The sequence below is a fragment of the Mus caroli genome, unplaced genomic scaffold, assembly GCF_978045245.1.
Source record: "Mus caroli unplaced genomic scaffold, Mus_caroli_1 scaffold_7, whole genome shotgun sequence".
Classification (NCBI taxonomy): Eukaryota; Metazoa; Chordata; class Mammalia; order Rodentia; family Muridae; genus Mus; species Mus caroli.
Genome location: NW_028227262.1, coordinates 113,013,278 through 113,033,886, shown reverse-complemented (window position 1 = coordinate 113,033,886; position 20,609 = coordinate 113,013,278). Strand labels below are relative to the sequence as shown.

General features: G+C 37.3%; 1 pseudogene; it reads right to left on the bottom strand.

Annotated features, from left to right (window-relative positions):
* Nucleotides 1-5,970: 5,970 nt before the first annotated feature.
* LOC110297002 (small ribosomal subunit protein uS12 pseudogene) lies at nucleotides 5,971-6,405 on the bottom strand (annotated as a pseudogene).
* Nucleotides 6,406-20,609: the final 14,204 nt, after the last annotated feature.

Below are 20,609 nucleotides of genomic sequence, written 5' to 3'. Positions count from 1 at the left end.
CCCATCCAGTTCCCTCCCTCCATCCACCTCTGATGTCTATTTTACTCCCCTTCTGAGAAAGACTCAAGCATCCTTCCTTGGGCCCTCCGTGTTATTTAGCTTCCTTGTATCTGTGGATTGTAGCAAGGTTGTCTTGTAGTTTATGGCTAATATCCACTTATAAATGAGTACATACCATGCATGTATTCCCATTAGAAAATATTTCCAATTTTCTAATAAACAGCCAAATTGACTTCCAGAATGGGTGTTATGTTTGCACTCCCCCAACAATGGAAAACTGTTCCCCTCGATCTGCATCCCCACCAGAATATGTTGTCACTTGAGTTTCTTAGCCGTTTTGATGGAGGTAAGGTGGAATCTCAGAGTAGTTTTGATTTGCCATTTCCCTGCTGACTAAGGACATTGAACACTTCCTTGGGTGTTTTTCAGCCATTAGAGATCGATTCCTTTGTGAGAATTCTCTGTTTAGCACTGTATCCCATTTTTTAAAAAATGAGTCATTTGGGTTGATGAGTTTTTAACTTTAATTCTTAAGGGTTTTTTTTTTAATATATTTTAGACATTAGTCCTCTGTCAGATGTAGGATTGGTGAAGATGTTTTCTAAATCTGTAGGCTGTGGTTTTGTCCTACTGATGGCATCCTTTGCCTTATAGAAGTTTTCAGTTTTCATAAGGCCCTATTTATTAATTGTTGATCTTCGGGCCTGAGCTATGAGTGTTCTATTTAGGAAGCTGTCTCTTGTGCCAATGTGTTCAAGTCTTTTGCCTACTTTCTTCTCTTTATTTCCTGTATAGTGTTATATGTTGCAGTTTTTGATCCATTTGGACTAGAGTTTTGTGCAAGGTGATAAATACGGATCTATTTGCATTCTTCTACATGCGGACATTCTATTAGACCAACTATTTCTTGAGGATATTTTCTGTTTTCCATTGTATGGTTCTAACTTCTTTGTACCGGGTTTTAGTGGAATTGCTTTAAGCTTCTCTCCATTTAATTTGATGTTGGATATTACAGATACAATACAGATATTGCCTTTATTGTGTATAGGTATGTGTTGTGTATCCCTGATCTCTCCAAGATTTTCAACACGAAGGAGTGTTTGCTTTTGTTAAAGGCTTTTTCTGTGTCTAATGGTCTAACAAAATGACTATGTGGATTTTTTCTTTCAGTTTGTTTATATGGTTTATTATATCGATGGATTTTCATATATTAAACTACCCTGGATCTGTTATGAAGCCTAATTGATCACAGTGGATAATATCTTTGATGTGTTCTGAGATTCAGTTGGTGAGTGCTATATTTAGTAGTTTTACATCAATGTTCATAAGGGAAATTAGTCTGAAATGGTTTTTCTTTGTTGAGTCTTTATGTGGTTTAGATATCAAGATACTGTGGCCTCATAGAATGAGTTTGGAAATGGCTCTTCTGGATATATTTTCTGGAATAGTTTGAGAAGTATTGGTATTAGCTCTTCTTTGAAAGTCCAGTAGAATTCTGTGCTAAAGTCATCTGGCCCCAGGTTTTTATTTTTGGTTGGAAGACTTTTTATGACTGCTTGTATTTTCTTCGGGATTATATGACTGTTTAGATAGTTTACCTGATCTTGATTTAACGTTGATAAGTGGTCTCTGTCTAAGGAATCATCTACCTCATATAGATTCTCCAATTTTGTAGAGTATAGGGTTATTTAAGTAATACCTAATGATTCTTTGCATTTCCTCAGTGTTCATTATATCTCCCTTTTCATTTTTGATTTTGAGATTTTGTTAATTTGGATACTGTCTCTCTGCCTTTTAGTTAATTTCACTAACCCAGTGACTTTTGAGTAGAGAGTTGTTCAGTTTCCATGAGTTTGTAGGCTTCTTTTCTATCTGATTGCATGTTTAGTTTTGTAGTAGGTTTTATGAGGTGCTGAGAAGAAATTGGAGAGATCCTACACTAACATCCTAATAGCATACCCGGAAGCCCTAGAACAAAAAGAAGCAAACACACACAAGAGTTAATTTGGCTAAATGTTTGTCTATCTTTTTGAGTGCTTTTGTTTTAAAATCTGTTTTATAAGATATTAGAATGGCTACTCCAGCATGTTTCTTGGGTCCATTTGCTTGTAAAACCTTTCTGAGCCCTTTATAGTGAGATCATGTCTATATTTTACTGCAGTGTGTTTCTTGTATGCAGCAGAATGAAGGATCCTGTTTACATATCCACTCTGTTAGCTTGTGTCTTTTTTATTGGAGAATTGACTCCATTGATGTTGAGAGATATTAATGACCAATGATGTGTGTGTGTGTGTGTGTGTGTGTGTGTGTGTGTGTGTCTGTGTGTGTGTGTGTTATTCTCGTCCTTTGGTTTTGCTGGTACAGAATTATTTCTTTTTTGTGTTCTCTTGTATATATTTACCCATGTGGTGCTGGAGTTTTCATTATAGTATCCTATATAGGATGGGATTAGTGGAAAGATATTGTTTAAATTTGGTTTTGTTATGAAATATCTTGTTTTTTCCATCTATAGTAATTGAAAGTTTTCCTGGGTATAGTAGTCTGGGCTGGCATTTATGATCTCTTAGAGACTGTAAGACATCTACCCAGGTCCTTGATACTTTTAAAGTCTCTGTTGAGAGGTCTATTATAATTCGAATAGGTCTGCCTTTATATGTTACTTGGCCTTCATCCCTTGTGGCTTTTAATATTCTTTCGTTGTTCTGTACATTTAGTGTTCTGATTATTATGTTTCAGAGGGATTTTTCCCCTTCTATTTGTTATTCTTTAGGTTAGGGAAATTTTCTTGTATGATTTTGTTGAAGATATATTCTGAGTCTTTGAGTTGGGAGTCTTCTTCTTCTTTTCCTTCTTCTTCTTCTTCTTCTTCTTCTTCTTCTTCTTCTTCTTCTTCTTCTTCTTCTTCTTCTTCTTCTTCTTTTCCTATTATTCTTACTTAGATTTGGACTTTTTATAGTGTCCCAAATTTCTTGGATGTCTTGTGTTAGAGACATTTTAGCTTAGTTTTTAGTTTTAGCATTTTCTTTGACCAATGTATTCTATTGTATCTCCTATGCCTGAGAGTCTCTCTTTCATCTCTTGTATTCTTTTGGTGATGCTTGTATCTGTAGTTCCTGTTTTTCTTTCTACGCTTTCCGTCTCCAGGATTGCCTCAATTTATATTTCTTTACTTTTTTTTCCATTTGAACATTTTTATTCATGTTCTTCCGTGTTTGATTGTATTTTCCTGTGTTTCTTTAAAGGCTTCTATCATCTTCATGAGATTAGATTTAAGGTCATTTTCTTGTGATTCAGATGTGTTAAAATTTTCATGGCTTGCTGTAGTAGGAAAGCTGGGTTCTGGCAGTGGCATATTGCCCTGGCTTTTGTTAATGGTGTTCTTACAGTAGCCTTTAACCATCTGGTTGTCAGGCCTGATAGTCCCTAATGGGAAAAGGCATATGTGGTCGCAGGTAGAGTTGGTAGTCCCAAATGTCAGCAGGCATTGAATTAAATGACTGATTGTCCCTGTAGGCAGCAGACTTCCAGGAATCCAAGCGGAACTAGTAGGCCCTGATGGCTTCATACCACTGGTTGTTCCTAGTGGAAGGCAGAGCTCCAAGGATGTAGGCCAAGCTGGTGGTCCCTCATGATTGTAGGCCTCTGGGCTGCAGCAAGACTCCAGGAATGCAGGCTGAACTGTAGCCTTAGAAATGGAGTACAGAGGATGCAGGGTGGTACTTGCCTTTGCTGAGTTTGCTCAGATGGGTTGGCAGGCAGAACATAGGGGTAGGGGTCTCTCCTTGTGGTCCCTGATAGCCGAAGGCCCTTGGGATTGTGGATAGAGGTGTGGACAGGAAGATGAAGGGCAGACCTCATGTCTGTTGGGCTTTTTGGGGTACCCAGCCCTAATGTTGATTTTTTATACCATTAAATTCCTTGATACACGGAAAAATCATTTCCACACCTTTTCTTTAGCCCTCTAAATTATTTTGTCCATTCTTTTAATTGGACCTGTTATCTGCCTCTTTATTTATATTTAAAGTCTAGTCAAAGCCAGGAAAATATATTTATAGTTACAGATATCTTCATGATATTTTTCCCTGCCTTGATCATACCATAACTCTACCTTTTGAGATTCTTTTTTAAGATTTTTATTAGATATTATCTTCATTTACATTTCAAATGCTATCCCAAAAGTCCCCTATACCCTCCGCCCGCCCTGCTCCCCTACCCACCCACTCCCACTTCTTGGCCTTGGCGTTCCCCTGTACTGGGGCATATAAAGTTTACAAGACCAAGGGGCCTCTCTTCCCAATGATGGCCGACTAGGCCATCTTCTGCTACATATGCAGTTAGAGACATGAGCTCTGGGGGTACTGACCTTTTAAGATTCTTAAATTGAGTTTTAAAAATATGAAACATCATTTATAAATGTATTTGTTATATTTATTATTTGATACATCGTTATGTTGTAATTGCATATTATATTTCATAGGTTCATATCCAGAAATTTCTCTTAATTCTACTACTTCTTTTCTTTTCTTTTTATTTTTCTTTTCTCTCTCTCTTTTTTTTTTTTTTTTGGAAACAAGATCTCTCTTTGTAGGTCTGGCTGAAGTTTGCAATTTAGACCAGGCTACCCCCAAGTTCACAAACGGTCTCCTGCCTCTGTGTCCTGGGCACTGGGATTACATGGTTTTGTCACCATGCCTAGCAATTCTACTATTTCTGATGATATTTCTAAATTGCCTTTAGTTTTATATACTGATACCACGATTGACTTAAAATAATGTTGATTTGTATAAAAGCTAACATTTTTCAGTTAGCATTATATTTATTGTCATTATCATTATATTTATTAAACTCATAATCAGATCAGGAGAATCCCTTTGCTTTTATTATTTGCAACATGTGATGTTATCATTAAAACAATCTTTAATTGAATACAGTCTTTAACTTAAGTCCCAGCTGAACTTGAAATCCTCAATAGGTCCTCTAATTTCACAGAAGAAAGTAGTAATTGAGCTGTGCACATTCTCAATAATGTACTATGGTCTGTGCATATTACAAACCACATACACACATACCTATAAAATTAAGCATGAATGCATCATTTAGTTTCTTGTGGTTTTAGCTTAACATAAAGAATCAAGCTTATTTGCGTTCTAAATTTGCTTTTGAATCCAATCCTTAAAATTGAGAGCCACTTGTCTGCTTTGTTCATTATATTTTCTTCTTGTTGGTGATTATATAAAGCAATTTCTGAGTGTTGTACTAGTGACCAACTACATAATTATTTCCATATACACACATATATAATATATATTAATTAATTATATGATTAATTTAAAAGAGTATAATTGATTAATTACATTCTTTAATCTTTCCAAAACCCTTTTGTAAGAATTAAAGACTATAATTCCAGTGAGCTCTCCTGTGCTGCCTTCTGTGCACTGGGCATCTACATATGCAGCATAAGCACCTGAGTCAGGACTCAGACTGATAATCCCAACTCTGGATGTAAATTTGACGACATTGTCTAAGGTTAGAGATCTTCTTCAAGGGACAGAGGGCAGATAAAGAAAAAGTTAATCATGTATGTGTTCAATATTAGGAACAACCAATGGTGAAAGTGATTGGTGAAAATCAATGAAAATCATAACATACTAGATGACTGTGGTATTCTAAAAGACAAGTTTCAAAATGGAATCAGTAATTAATTACTGTTAGTGGGGGCTCATAGTGATGAAGAACATCATCAACGCTTACACTTCTCATAGGGCAACGCCAGAGTATTTGTGGCATTGCCAAGTATCAAATTAAAAGAATGTTTGAAATGTGCTTCTAAATATGTAATGGACAGTATGGAGAGGTGGCTCAGTAGATAAAGGTGATTCCCCCCCAAGCCTGATGACCTGAGTTCTATCAAGCTATTTTGTGTGTTTTTCAGAATATGAAAATTTATTACTGTGTTTTCATAGTCAATTTTTATGATCTTGGTCTTTCCCTCTTGCCTTTGTATCAAGCCAAAAGAGACGCATGGGCTACTTTAACCACCTTAAAGCAGACTCCAGGAACATCACCTACAGCATGTTTTTTTTTTTGGACCAAATCTAGCAACCAGAGTTTCATCATTTTCCTCAGTGAAGTTCAAGCAGCCATGCTTGGGCATGAATCCTATGATCTTCTTGCCATTCTTAATGAGTTGCACCCTGACATGTTTCCTAGTGGCAGAATTTGGCTGTTTGGCTTCAACCCTACTTTTTCCAGCACATTTCCCTGTGCATGAGAGGCACTCTCAAATGGATTGGTGTTCAGGGCTGTGCCCAAGTAGGCTTTCTTGTACTGTTTATCATGCTACTTCTGGTCCTGTAAGTGATGGAGGAGCTTTCAGGCAGTATGGCAACCATAACACTTGTTCATTCTGCCAGTGCCATGGACCAGAGAGAAAAAGACTAGATTATTTTTGAAATTATTAGTATATTTATTTATATTATAAATATCAATTTTAGATACTAAAATATATCATTTTTCAATTCCTTTTCATTCCTTCAAACCTCCCATGACACCCTTCCACTCCCTTCAAATTGATGTCCTCTTCTTATTTTATTATAGACAGATAGAAAGATAGATACATAGATAGATGTACAAATATATAAATACAACTTGCTAAGTCTATTTTAGTTGTTTATGTAAATAGAATTTCAAGGCTGACCACTTTGTATTGAATATAAATTTGGAGTCTCATTTCTGAGAGAAGCCAATTCTACCTCTCTTAGAAGTCATTGATTGCCTTTAGTTCTTTGTCTAAGATTTGAACCCTGGGAGATGTTTCCACCAGTGAAGCAGTCATACCCCATGAGAGAAGCTTTCTTAAAGCAAATGGAAGTCTTCACAGAAAACCACAGCTTGACACAAATCGAAGATTAAACAATCATGATGGACCAAGACCCAAGGGGTAAATCTATAAAATAATGCCTATATCTAAGGTTCAGGGAACTTCATGAATGGGTGGACTGAAAGATTTTAAGAGTCAGATAACTGGTAAATTTTCTGTGAGACTGGCTCCTAGAGATGGCCTAGACCTGAACAATGCGTTACTTTTTAAAAGTGCAACTTCAGAATTGCTGTGTTTAAACGATAGGTTTTTCTCCCTCCACTTTGCCAAGCTCCTCCCACCTCTTCTCTTCCCCAGATTCACATTCACTCACCATTTTCCTTTAGATAAGAGCAGGTCTCCAAGAGACAATAACCAAACAGGACAAGACAAAATACAATAAGACAAGGCAAAAGCCCTCATAATGAATCTTGTCAAGGCAACCCAATAAGAGGAAAAGGGTCCCAAGAACAGGCAAAAGAGTCAGAGACACACCAGCTCCTACAGAAGTGCCAAGATAACAGCCATTACATACAGGCAGAAGGACATAGTGCAGACCCATGTACACCCCATGTTTGCCATCACAGTCTCTGTGAGTCCATATGAGCCCTACTTAGTCCGTTCAGGGTGCCATGTTCTCCTGGTGCTCTCTATTCTTATAATCTTATAACTCTGATGAAAGGAAATGTTAGGCTTTGTTTTGTTCCTAGTTAACTTTTATCATTTTCCATCTGTTGCTTTACACTGGAATTTCCTCAGTGGTCTGTTCTTCACACTTCCATTTTACCAATTTTCTTTTCAGTCATGCCTCCTCTGTCACTGAAACTTTCATTACTTTTAGCTAACTGCTTTATTTTTGATCCTAGGAATTTCATTCTTAAATTTTTTCCATATTCATTTTGTTATGTCTTAAGACTCAGATTTTTAAATCCTTTACATTTTATTGAATAACAGGGTCATACATATGCCATATTTCATATCTGCATATGTGAGTTTACAAGTCTGGTTTTTCCATCTGCTGTGCTGTGCTTATGCTAAGCCTTCTTTACATGCTTAAAAATTTTTACTACAAGAACCTATTTTCCAGATATTATTTTTGGGAATTCTTTGAGTCTCATGGGTATATCACATATAGAAGGTTTTTGCCTGAAATATACTTATGCCTTGAGGCTTTTTTAAATGCCACAAACCATGGATATTAAAGTTGTCTGTAAGTTTTTAAGGATGCTATTTTTCTTCCTCACTCTCCTAACTCCCTCCTACTTTGGCATCAGTTTTCACAGTACCACTTTCAGGAGTCCTGTTCATTTATACTTCCCCTGAGGGCACAGTATTAGAGTTCCAGTATTATTTAAAACTTTTAGAATGCACACACACACACACACACACACACATACAAACCAAAATTTTTTTCCCTTGGAGAAATTATTTGGAATAAGATCTAAATGTCCATTATACAAGACACATGCTTTCAAAGTTAATGTAAGTTTCTATCCCCTACTTATCCAGGTGATTTCTCAAGAATGTAATAGCTCACTGATGATTTGCAATGCTTTTAAAATAAATTCTTTATCTAGAGCTTTATCACTGTATCTAGGAATCAATCATAGGACAGAAATACAGAATAAATTTGAAAGTACTGACTGAAATAATTTAAAATTATAACTCAATTATTGATTCAACTATGATGAAAAATATCCTTCATAAATTATTTGTTAGTAGGACAGTGTTCATAAGGTTGCTCTATTATTTTAAATATTTGGATCCTCTCAAATTCTTTCTCTTTTCAATAAGAACACACTCTGTATCTTCTCTATTATTATGGTTATATAGCATGCCCTTAGCTCCAACATCATTCAACAGTGTCATGTGCACCTCTGTAAGTCATCATTTAACGCCCCCTAGTATCCTTTTTTATATCTTAGCCTACATAAAATTCAAAATTATTTCCTGAAATAATCTATTTGTTCTTACATCTTCTGTTATCAGTAAATGGTAGTAAATGTTGTACATGTAGGAAATTGTCACAATGGTTCTGAAGTTGAGAGAGATGATCGTTTCACACTCATTTAGATATACCTACATAAAATACACTCAATTGTGTAAATGGAAAAACTGTATGTTGTGTGAATCACTTGACACTAAAGATCAGACCACAAAAAAGCTGATGTTCACTACTATTTCAATATTTCTTAGCCTTAACTATTTTAAGTACCCCACCACAAAGTCTGTGATAGCATTGGTATATGAGGATGATATAAGTAAATTATGACTCAAATTACATGAGATACCCCTAATGTTTAATATGTAGATTTTATAATTGTATGAGAAAACAACACAAATAAAGTAAAAGGTGGAAGGAGGAAAAAGTAGAAGATGGAAAAGAAACTATGCTGAGCTATTTGACAAATGATTGTCAAAAACTGTGTGTGTGTGAATGAGAGAGACAGAGACAGAGACAGAGAGACAGACACAGAGATAGACAGAAAGACAGAGGCACAGACAGACTGAGATAAACCGATTATTCTCTAGTAAACTGAACAGAGACTGTGTAGAATGGAAATGTGAAATGAGAGGACCCACAGAGTTTCCGACGGAGCATCTCACCTTTAGGGTGGACACGACACTACTGTTTTTCAAAACAAACATTTTAAAACATACGCATGAATTGTGCTTCCTAGTCTATGGGCAAAGACTACTTCATGTTTTCCCCTTTCACCCTTGTCTATGTTTCTAAGATTAGAACCATAGATCCTTGATTGACACAATCATTGACTTTACTAGAGTGACTTAATTGTTTCAGGTTTCAAGTTGTAATCAACTCGTGGATTTACTGAATCTTTTCAAATATGCGAAGAAAATAAATTATTTCACATCACTCCATTTTCACAGGCTTACCTATTTTCACGTCTGTTTCCAAACTCATGCGACCTGGATGTCTTCTCCGTAATGTGGGCTTAGTTCAACCTTACAACTTTCTGAATCATCAGCTGTACTCTCGTAAGATTCCAAAGGAATGCTGAAGCTCCCAGGAATCTTGTATTCCTTCTTTATGGAAATTCACAGTTTCACAGTGATGATGAACATGACAAAAAGTGGGCAGAAATGAAGAAAGATACCCACTGTTTAAAAATGTATTCTTGCAAAATATTTATTATTATGTTACATATTTTCTGCCAATTTTTACAATAAAAGGGCTCCTTTTTGTATAATTCAGAGTCATATTTATAAATCTGGATGGGCAACTCTCAAGATATGTGTCTCATTAGACATCTTCCCTAATGTAAAATTTCTGGTGGACATACTTTTCTAATACGTTAGTCAGTGTATATCATGTCTTGTCCCTTCTCTGTTTTACTTCTCTAAATAGTTCCATCTCGGGGTCTCCGTGTGACATTTTCTTCTGTATTGAACTTTGTGGATATACCAATGATACTAGCAATTCACTCATGCTCTAATGAAGGAGACAAATAGAGCTTTTCTCCACTTACTTTCTTCATTCTGAGCAGTAGCTTTAGTTTCCTTTTTTAGCAATGTTACCTTTTGATTGCTTATCTCCGACAGTGCTTTGAACAATTTTGAGTCCTCCATATCTGACCCAAAGGTAGGTTATTTTCAAACTGAGGAATTCACTTCTTAAATGCATCAAAGTGTGCCTAAAAGGAAACACAAAGAGTCATTGATATGTCGATTAATGGCAAACTTTATTCTTTGTTAGTTGTATGTACTGAAAAGATTTTCGGCTCTAGCCTTTGTTTATTAACTGTAAATTTATTCAAATAATATTTCATTCACAAATAAGCAGAAATTAAAATGTTTGAGGTTTAGCAGTGGTTCAGTGAACCTTACCTTCTCTCGCTTATAAGTTATTAACATAGATTAATATAGCTTGATATACCTATTGACATAGATATAAACATGTTAAACTATTAGACAAGGCAGAAAAATCAAGTTTGGTGTGGAAAGACAGGAATTGTTGGTGCCAATACAGTGCTCAGTCAATAGGCTCTTTTTGTCTTTCTTGCTAGTCTACTAAGGAAAATCTTAATGAGCGTGTTTTAAATAACACAAAAGCAAATCTAACTGACACAATAAGCCCTTAATCTAATGTGATTTAATAATATGCTTTGAGAGCCCATTAAGTCTACAGCAGTGGACTAATTACCAGGAAAGCCCCACACGTGAGTCCCCATCCCTGTCCTTCAACGAGGCTTACAATGCACCACTGACAGGAGCTAGAATGGAAGATGGATTCCGACAGAGCTGATGCAAAAGCACTGTAATCACATCCAAGCAGACTAAAGAGATGGAGAAAGCATGCAGAAGAAAGAAAGAAGGATGTGGCAGGATGCTGGCTGGGAACCTTCTACACTGGGCTTTATCAGTTTCCATGGAAACAGTCGACTCGAATGAGGCACTCTTACCAGGTGTCCCTTATTGTTTTGGAGGACAGAAAATAACATTTCCATGACAGCTACAGATTAGCTGAGCAAGTAGTTCAGCTCTCTTTCTAACGTGATGTACTTGCAAAATAAACAAAAAAAGTAAAGTAAAAGAAAGATCGGTTTTGTCCAGAGCAAAATGTGTGTATTCTCTCATGCTGGTGAAGAAATTAGAGCTCCCTTCAGAAAGGCCCCAACTGCAGTTTATACTTTCTCACAATTCAAGGTAGCAGGACCTTCAACACAGCAGTGATTTTCTAGCAGAGTGAGTATTGCAATACCTAGGTAACATTAGGAAAGATTTGAAAATGGGAGAATTCTGGTTCAAAGGGAGCTATGCGGATTATTTACAGGTTACAAAACTAAGACTCAGGGTGCAAGTATGTTCACATAAGACGTTAAGACATTATGAAATGTTTAAAATGGCATCAGAGGTCAAAGTGTGCAGCCATGTCATGAAGCAATGCTTTCTATTCTGATTTGGGATTTGAGTCAGCAACACCCAGTCATCTATCCCATATCAAGAGGTGACAAAGAAAAGAAAATTTGACAACGTAGCATAGAGAACATACTAATGTGAATGTAGCCTGACTTGAGAATGTATATATATATATATATATATATATATATATATATACATACATATATATATACACACACACACAGTGTTACCTTCTAAACATACATTGCCATATATATGTTATTATTTAATTTTAATGTAATTTATTAATCATTTATATACAAACATATATCTCTGCACTCACTTATTTTATTTGTTGAGTCCTAGTAGGGAAAATAATAGTATCAAAAAGCAGCAGTTCCATCCAAAGATCATGTGAATGAATACACAGGGCTAAGGAGATGTCTCAGCTGTTAAACTGCCTCCCAGCAGGCATGATCTGAGTTTGACCCCTGGAACCTGTAAAAAAGCTAGACATAATAGTGCCCCCCCCCAGTAGTCTCAACACTAGGGAGATCGGGACAGAAGGGCCCTTGAAGTTTGCAAGGAAATTAACCTAGCAAAGTTAGCAAATCTAGGTTCAGTGAGAGAACAAGTAAAAGGGTGAAAAGGGAAAACACAAATGTTGATTTTTGCTCTCACAACCCATGTGTAAAGATACCCATACACACATGCACATATAAGCACATTCAAACATACACACACACACACAACACACCAGTATGCTTGACTGTCACAAAATAGTATAATTCCTCTGTTATGTAAAGGATTCCAAATTATTTGAGAAACATTTTGAAGGGAGTTGAATTTGGAGTCAGTTTTTAAAAGATATGGTTAGCCTTGCATTGTTACTCTGAAGATGGGGTTCAGGTCAATTTGTGGAAATAGTGAGATTAGCCAAACACAAGTCACAAACTTTGAGCGAGCTGTAAAAGAGGACAAAACCCCACAAAGCTGAAGGGAAGCAGCAGCAATCCTAGAGTCAGGTCCTTCCCTAGGGTTGCTGCTGTTCACCACAGCAGGTGGCTTGCTGCCTCCGTGGGGGTGTATTGCTCAGTCTGTGCCTTCCATCCCCAGTGACTGATGGACCAGCAAGAGGTAGGAGTCCTGGATGAAGGAACAATGATATAGAAAATAATCAGTCCTAAACATGCTGTTTCTTTAGAAGAACAAGCTACCAGGCAGTAGGTATCTCACTACAAATGTATAAAAGCTATAGACATATAGAAAATAATTTTAAATTATTTAGATGCTTTATGGAATTGGTAGGAATTCTTGCTTATTTTCCTTTCCCTTTCCATAATTTTAAGAGTATTGTAGTGTCTGTTGCTGAAGAAAATGGATACATAGGAAACCAACAAAGTAACCAGAAAGTCTGCTGCATTAAGGCCCCTGCAAGAAGCTTGATGTCAATCAGCAAACGACTAAAGAGGTCACGGTCAAGCTCCATCCCTCTGAAGCACAGAGATGAGTAACTGACTACTGAGACCTATGCTTGCTGAATGTGGGACCTTAGCCAACCTATTTAATATTCATAAGGCAATGTTTTCTTAAGTGTAAGGTGGGGATAATATCAAGTTTAAAAGCTTCTGATGAGAATTAACTAATTTTATGCCATCTGTTTAGTTATTTACTTCAGCAGTGACTAAATATTCATCAGTAATGGTTAGGTTTTTAAAAGACCCAGGGCCACACAGGGGTTAAAACATAAAAAGCAGAAACTACCTGCCTTAATAATTTCAAATGTACATTATTTAAAAATCAAATGTACAAGACTCCTGTGTCTATTGCAGCACTCTTCACAATTGCTGACAGATGCAAACAACCTGTGTGTCCATCAACTCCTGAACAAACACAGAATGTGTGGTGCATAAACACAGGGGAGTATCAGTCATCCATTAAAATTAAATCTTGCTGTTTGGTACCACATGGATTGAATGAGGGCTCATTAAATTCAGGGGAGGAGACCAAGCAAAGAAAAGCCATTATTTCATAACATCAAAAATGAAATCTGAAAATATTGATCTGAAAGAAATCAAGAGTAACGTGGTGGCCTGTGGTTGTAAGATAGAGATCAGTATGAAGATGCTGCTCTGTGGGCTCTCAGCTATACTTAGGCAGGAGTGAGAAGTTCTGATATGTTATTCCACAGTAGGCTGACTGCAGAGAGCAAGCATGTACTATGTAGTTCAAAATTCTACTTAAAGGAGTTTGGAGGCTTTACCTTAAAAGGTGATAAAAGTTGGATGAGATGGATGAGTCTAACAGAAACATTACACATGTGTTCAAGCATGGAAACCCATCTTACATATCATGACAGGCCCATCAGAAACTATCAGATTATTTACATAAACTTTAAAAGCCAAAAGAGCTTGAAACAATGCAGGCCAGATCCTAAAAGACCATAGACTCCGATTCAAACTACTACACTCATCAACACTATCTGTCATAACTGAAGGCTAAAGAAAAGTTTCTATGAGAAAGGCAACTTCCACCCACTGTGCAGTTTAAATAAGAATGGCACCCATATTTGAATACTTAGTCCCCAGGGAGTGGCACAGTTTGGAAAGATTAGGAAGTGTGGCCTTGTTGAAGGAAGTGTATTGCTGGAGGTAGGCTTTGAGGTTTCAAGGGTCCAGGCAAGCCCAGCATCTCCCCTTCTGAATGTGGATCAAGATGTAGCTCTCAACAACTTCTCCAGCATAATGCCTGCCGTGCCCTCTGCCAATGCTTCCATGATGATAAGAGTCTAAACCTCTGAAACTGTAAGCAACCCCCCAGTTAAATGCTTTCTCTTATAACACTTACCATGATCATGCTGTATATTCACAGCAACAGAACAGTGCTACAGAGAAGCTCCCCAAAGACCTTACCAGCAAACATAGACACCACCTTGAGAAGTTTGTTCTTTATTCCCCCCAGCCCCATTCTCCCAGAAATAAGACTCAGACTCAAAAAATGTATTTACAAATACCTAAGCCATATAGCTAGGTTCTTCTCTGACTTAGATCACAATTTAAAATAACACATTTGTTTTAATTTACATTTACATCTTCCATGTGCCTAGTTACCTGTGCTCAGGTACCATGTGTCTCACATCTTCCTGAGCAAATCTCCCATAGCTGACACTATCTTAGAATCCATTCTATCTCCCAGATGGGCTACCTTCTATTTTCTGCCTAAGCTATAGGCCATCAGATTTATTACTAACAGGTGCCATCCATATTCATGTGGACATAGAATATTATCTCTATAACACACACACACATGCATCTATTATCAGTGTATGTGTGTATATGTATACATATGTGTGTGCATCTATCATTAGTGCGTGTGTACATACCCATACACACACATACAAACACTAAAGATAGATGCACTCAAACTAATAAAACTTATTCTATTAGCTCTGAAGTCAAAGATGAACCCCAACAGAGTAAGAGTGGATGACTTCAACACCCATGCTCACCAATAAACAAGCCATTCAGGTGAGAAATGAATAGAGAAACAGAGCAGCGAAGTTGGCACCATGAGTCCAGTAGATTTCACAGATACCTGCAGAGCATAGAAGAGCACTGAATGCAGGTTAGCTGCTGCTCAGGATGCTTAGAGTACCACCCCTTCTCTTCTTGATGTGTATAGTGGATTCTGCTCAGCGCATCCTCTACCCTCTCTTTTATCCTTTCACCTCTGTCGTCTCCACCTTCTCCCTTCTCCACACTCAAGCGTTTTTTGTTTTGTTAAAAATCAAAGACCCACTGATTTTTAACCTGTCTCTTCTGTGTGTCCCCATGTTTCACACTATCCTTTGGAGACTGGTGGCATACACTGCTCAGAAAACACTATGGACTAGGGATCAGAAAGAATTGCGAGAGCCCTGAAATAGAGAAAAGAACCCTGGTATGCTATCTTCAGAGCATGATACAGCCAGCCATTAGAGATCTTGCAGGAATTAAGTTTGCCCGTAGTACAAGACCTCTCCAAAGTCAAATAAGAACAAGGGAAAACTCAAGGGGCCTAATAGTTGTTGTTGACCTAATAGTCTGATGAATTGGTGAGGGAACAGTCATTGTCTACTGCCTTCAGCTGTGGGGATGACCAGGGTGGGGAGGAGAAAAGAGGGTAAACAACTCGCTACACACAACAGTGAAATTGTCAAAGAACAAATTTAATCAATTACAAATGGGAAGAAAAAAAAATAAACTCCTGGACCCTGAAAAGATGGCTCAAGGGATTAGAGCCCTGGTTGTTTTTGCAAAAGAGCTGGGTCTGGTGCCCTGCACCCCCATGGCAGCTGACAACTCCGGTAACTCCAATTCCAGGAACTGTGATTCTGATCTCAGTCAGCACCAGGCACGCACATGGTACACATACATATGTGCAGGCAAAACATGCAGGCCTCTGAAGTAAATATAAACAAGTTCTTTAAAAGTACATCTTTATTTAAGAATAGAGAAAAATAAATAAAAATTTAAATTTCAACTGACATGTTGGTAGATATCACACTAGACAATGGATGCTTCTGTATATTTTAAGTCATTTGAATTTCTGACAAATAGTTAGATTCAGACCCCAGGCTCTGCAATGTCTGCTCCTGTGATTTGTGTCAGGAAGCACTAAGTCTCTGTGCTCTGTTTTCATGATATTAACAGCTGTTCAGTGACAATGCTTACATTCAACAATCCAAGTTTGAAATCAGTTGATTCATACTTTAGTAATTAGTTTTTAATCTACTAATTAAAATGGTTTTATAAAGAGATATTTATCATAATCTGGCCACATAGTGGTGTAAGATTTATTTGAGGGAAAGGAAAGATAAATATGTTAATGTTTTGCTTTATTTACAGTTTCCAAGGTAATGAGTCATTTTTTGTAAGCACCCAAGGTTATCGATCGGAATTTTAATTGTATTGAGAATTCATGTATTTAAACATGAGGACAAATTGATACAATTTCTTTTGAGAAGCTAGTATTATCTCTGGTCAGTGGGAACCTACCCAAAGGAAATTAACTTATAATAAAATAATTTGTATTTCATAATGCAAAGTCAGACCTAACTACACTAAGGACAAAACAAATGACAAGATTTTTGTAATTACAAGCATGGAGATTCTCTTCAAAATTCTAAAAATGTCAATGATATACTTTTATTTTTAAATAATAAATTTTTGTTAAATTTCCTTTATTCATAGTTTCTAATAGCATACTTGCTTCTGGGCATCAGTATTTAAAGAGATTAAGTCCAATACTCCTAACCACTTTTAAATGCAAATAGCACATAAAAATTTTAGTAGCCCAAATATACACTAAAAATACACACTAAAACTCTGGGTGTTTTTCTTGTTGAAATTTCTCATTTATCTGAAATGCATATATTATTTTCATTTAAATAACTTACGACTACACTTACAGTATGACTCCTTCTGAGTCTTGTGGTGGCTCATGGCATGGTGCTGGACACACATTTTTCCCTCTGATGGATTTCCCTCCCACAATCCCCCCCCCCCAACTTCTTCCTCTTCTCTGAGAGGGTGGATATTCCCAACCCTGGCACATCAATTCTCTGCAGGGCAAGACACATCCTTTCCCACTGAAGCCAGACAGGGCAACTCAGCTAGACGAATATATCCAACAGACAGGCAACAGCTTTTGGGATAGCCCTCACTCTAGTTGTTTGGGATCCACATAAAAAGCAAGCTGTATATCTGCTATCTATGTGCCAGGAGGCCTAGGTCCAGCCCATTTATGTTCTTTGTTTGGTCCTCAGTCCCTGAGAGCCCCAAAGGTTCAACTTAGTTGACTCTGTTGGTCTTCTTGTAGAGTTTCTAGCCCCTCAATCCTTTCCCCAACTCTTTTATAACAGTTCTCAGGATTCATTCGCTGTTTAAATGTGGATCTGTGCATCTGGTTGAGTCAGCTTTGGGTGAAACCATGGTAGACATCTGTCTGCAACCATAACAGAGTATCATTAATAGTGTCTAGAATTGGTGCATGCCCATAGAATGAGTCTCTAGTTGGGGTAATTACTGGCTGGCCATTCTCTCAGTCCCTGCATTTCTTGTAGACAGGATAAATTTTGGGTCAAGAGTTTTGTGAGTGGGTTGGTATTCCTATTGTTCCATAGCCTGGCTATGAGAGGTGGCCTCTCTTTAGGTTCTATATCACTAATGCTATGAGTCACAGCTAAGGTGACCCCCATTGATTCTTGGGCACCTCCTCTATCTGGCACATCCTAGAGCTGCTTCTCACCTCCCTACCCCCACCACTCTCAGGTTTCCATTCATTCTCATGCCCATCCTGCTATCTTTCCTGTTTCTCTCTATACATGACCCTGAACTCCCCTAATTCCCTTCCCCATCCTTAAAGAAAGGTGCCTGACTATTGCTGTTCAGTCAATAGCTGGTGACATAATTGATATGTATATAAACAGTTAAAATGTGGACACTCTTGTGTGTGTGTGTTGAGGGTAACTGATAGTTTCTCACAAACATAAAAAGATGGACTTCCTAGAAACTACAATGAGGAATGGTAGACATTGTAGGAACTAAAGGAGATCCTAGTTTTCAAGGTATTAAAAAACACCAATTGAACTATTAATAAATATACTTTATTTGGAGAATATGATAAGGACTTTTTGTTTTGTTTTGTTGTTTTGGTATGTTCTTTGCACACTTAGATGTCCTAATCTTGGAGAGACTTTATAGAAACTAAGGTTTTAAGAGATTTATTTACGTTCATTTTATGTATGTAGAGTGTTTTGCCTGCATGCAAATAAGTGCAGCCTGTGTGTGCAATGCCCAGGGATACTAGAAGAGAGCATCTGATTCTCTGGAGCCAGAGTTATAGACAGTTGTGAGCTGCCTTGCTGGTGCCAGGAACTGAACTCATGTTCTCTACACGAGCAGCAAGTGATCTTAACTATTGAGACAACTTTTCCACCCAGCTTACTTTTTTTTTTTACATTCTTTTTTCTTTTTTAATTGGATATTTTTTTATTTACATTTCAAATGCTATCCCCTTTCCCAGTTTCCCCTCCAGAAACTCCCTATCCTACCCACTTTCCCCTTGCTTCTATGAGATTGTCCACCCACTCACTTCAGCCTCCCCGCCTTGGCATTCCCCTACACTGGGGCATCGAGCCTTCACGAGACCAAGGGCCATTCCATTATGCCCAACAAGGCCATTCTTTGCTACATATGTGTTAGGAGCCATGGGTCGCTCCATGTGTACTCTTTGGTTGTAGGTTTAGACCCTGGAAGCTCTTGGGGGGGGGGGATGGTGTCTCATTGATAGATATTGTTGTTCTTCTTATCGGGTTGCAAACCCCTTCATCTCCTTAAGTCCTTTCTCTAGCTCCTCCATTGGGGACCACGTGCTCAGTTCAATGGTTGGCTGCGATTATCTGTTTGTGTTTGTCAGGCTCTGGCAGAGCCTCTCAGGAGAAAGCTATACCAGGCTCCTGTCAGCAAGCACTTCTTGGCATCCGCAATAGTCTCTGGGTTTGGTGACTGTATATGGGATGGATCCCCAGGTGAGGCAGTTTATCCTTATTTTATACTTTCTATTACTATTATGTATTGAGTGTCTTATCAAGCTTTTCCTTAATAGATTTACATAAACAAAATTTATAACATTGTTAATATCTGTTTTGTCATATTTTTCTGTGTTTACTAAAATAAGCTCATGTTTTTTCCATAATGTCCAACATTAGGAATAACATTTGTATATTTTCTTCCTAGTATTATCAGACCCAAGTGCATTTTGGTGAGCATTATGTTTTGCTGCTACTATTTATTTAAGACTTTAGCAATCATTAAACAATTGGGATATAATGTTTATTTTGATCATTTGTGTTATTTCATTTGGAGAATATTATGTTGCATCTCAGCACAAACACTTCTAAATATTTTTGGTGGCAATGGTTTTTCATAATTGCTCATGTTCAATGTGTCATCTCACATGAGTCTTAGAGACTCAAGATGACTAAGCCTCCATCATCAGGAGTGTTGCTAGCATGAGAGAGGGGTAAGCATAGGCATGCATTAGCTATTAGCAATTTTTCCTAGGACACACAAAAGTCACACCTAACATATTTCATTGTTTAAAGCAAGCCAGATGGCCAGGGTATCATGAAGGTTCAGAAGAACTTTATCATCTCACTTTGTAGAATTAGAGGATCTAGTAGATTATAAGCAAGTCCAATAACTCCACAGTATATATTTCTGGTAAGAAAATACTTAATTCTTTATCCTCCTTATAGACAAACTATGGCAAAAATGGTGTAATTCAAAAGTTTATCCCAGTTACAGAGTCAGTAACCTAACCTATCTAAGGGATTTTTATACTGTGCATATATTTCTGGATCTTGTTTTTCCTGATTTGAAGATCTACGAACTGTTCTAAGCTCAACAATGGGACCAGGACAGACAATTGCATAGAATGTCGGGAAGACACACAAGATATGCTGCCCACTAAACAAAGACACTTCTGCAGCAAATATATAAGCTTCTACAAATGCATTCTAAGGCTTCCCCACTTTCTGCAAGTATTTCAATTATTTTTAATGGATTCTGATTAGAAATAACTAACTCTTTTGCTAGGTTCACTCTCTAGGTCCACATCCTGTTGGAACATGTATTTCTACAACTGTATCTGATTGGACTTCAGCAAAATGTTCTTTGAACCTACGAAACCATGTCAGCTCACTTTTTGTCTGGAGGTCTTTAGGGTTTACAGGTCCTTTTTAAGTTTCACAGTTAAAAAATCTCGTTTCGTTTGTGTTGTTTTTTTTTTTTATCTCATTTACTTATTTTGTCATCATAATGCCACAATTCCCTCCTATATATTT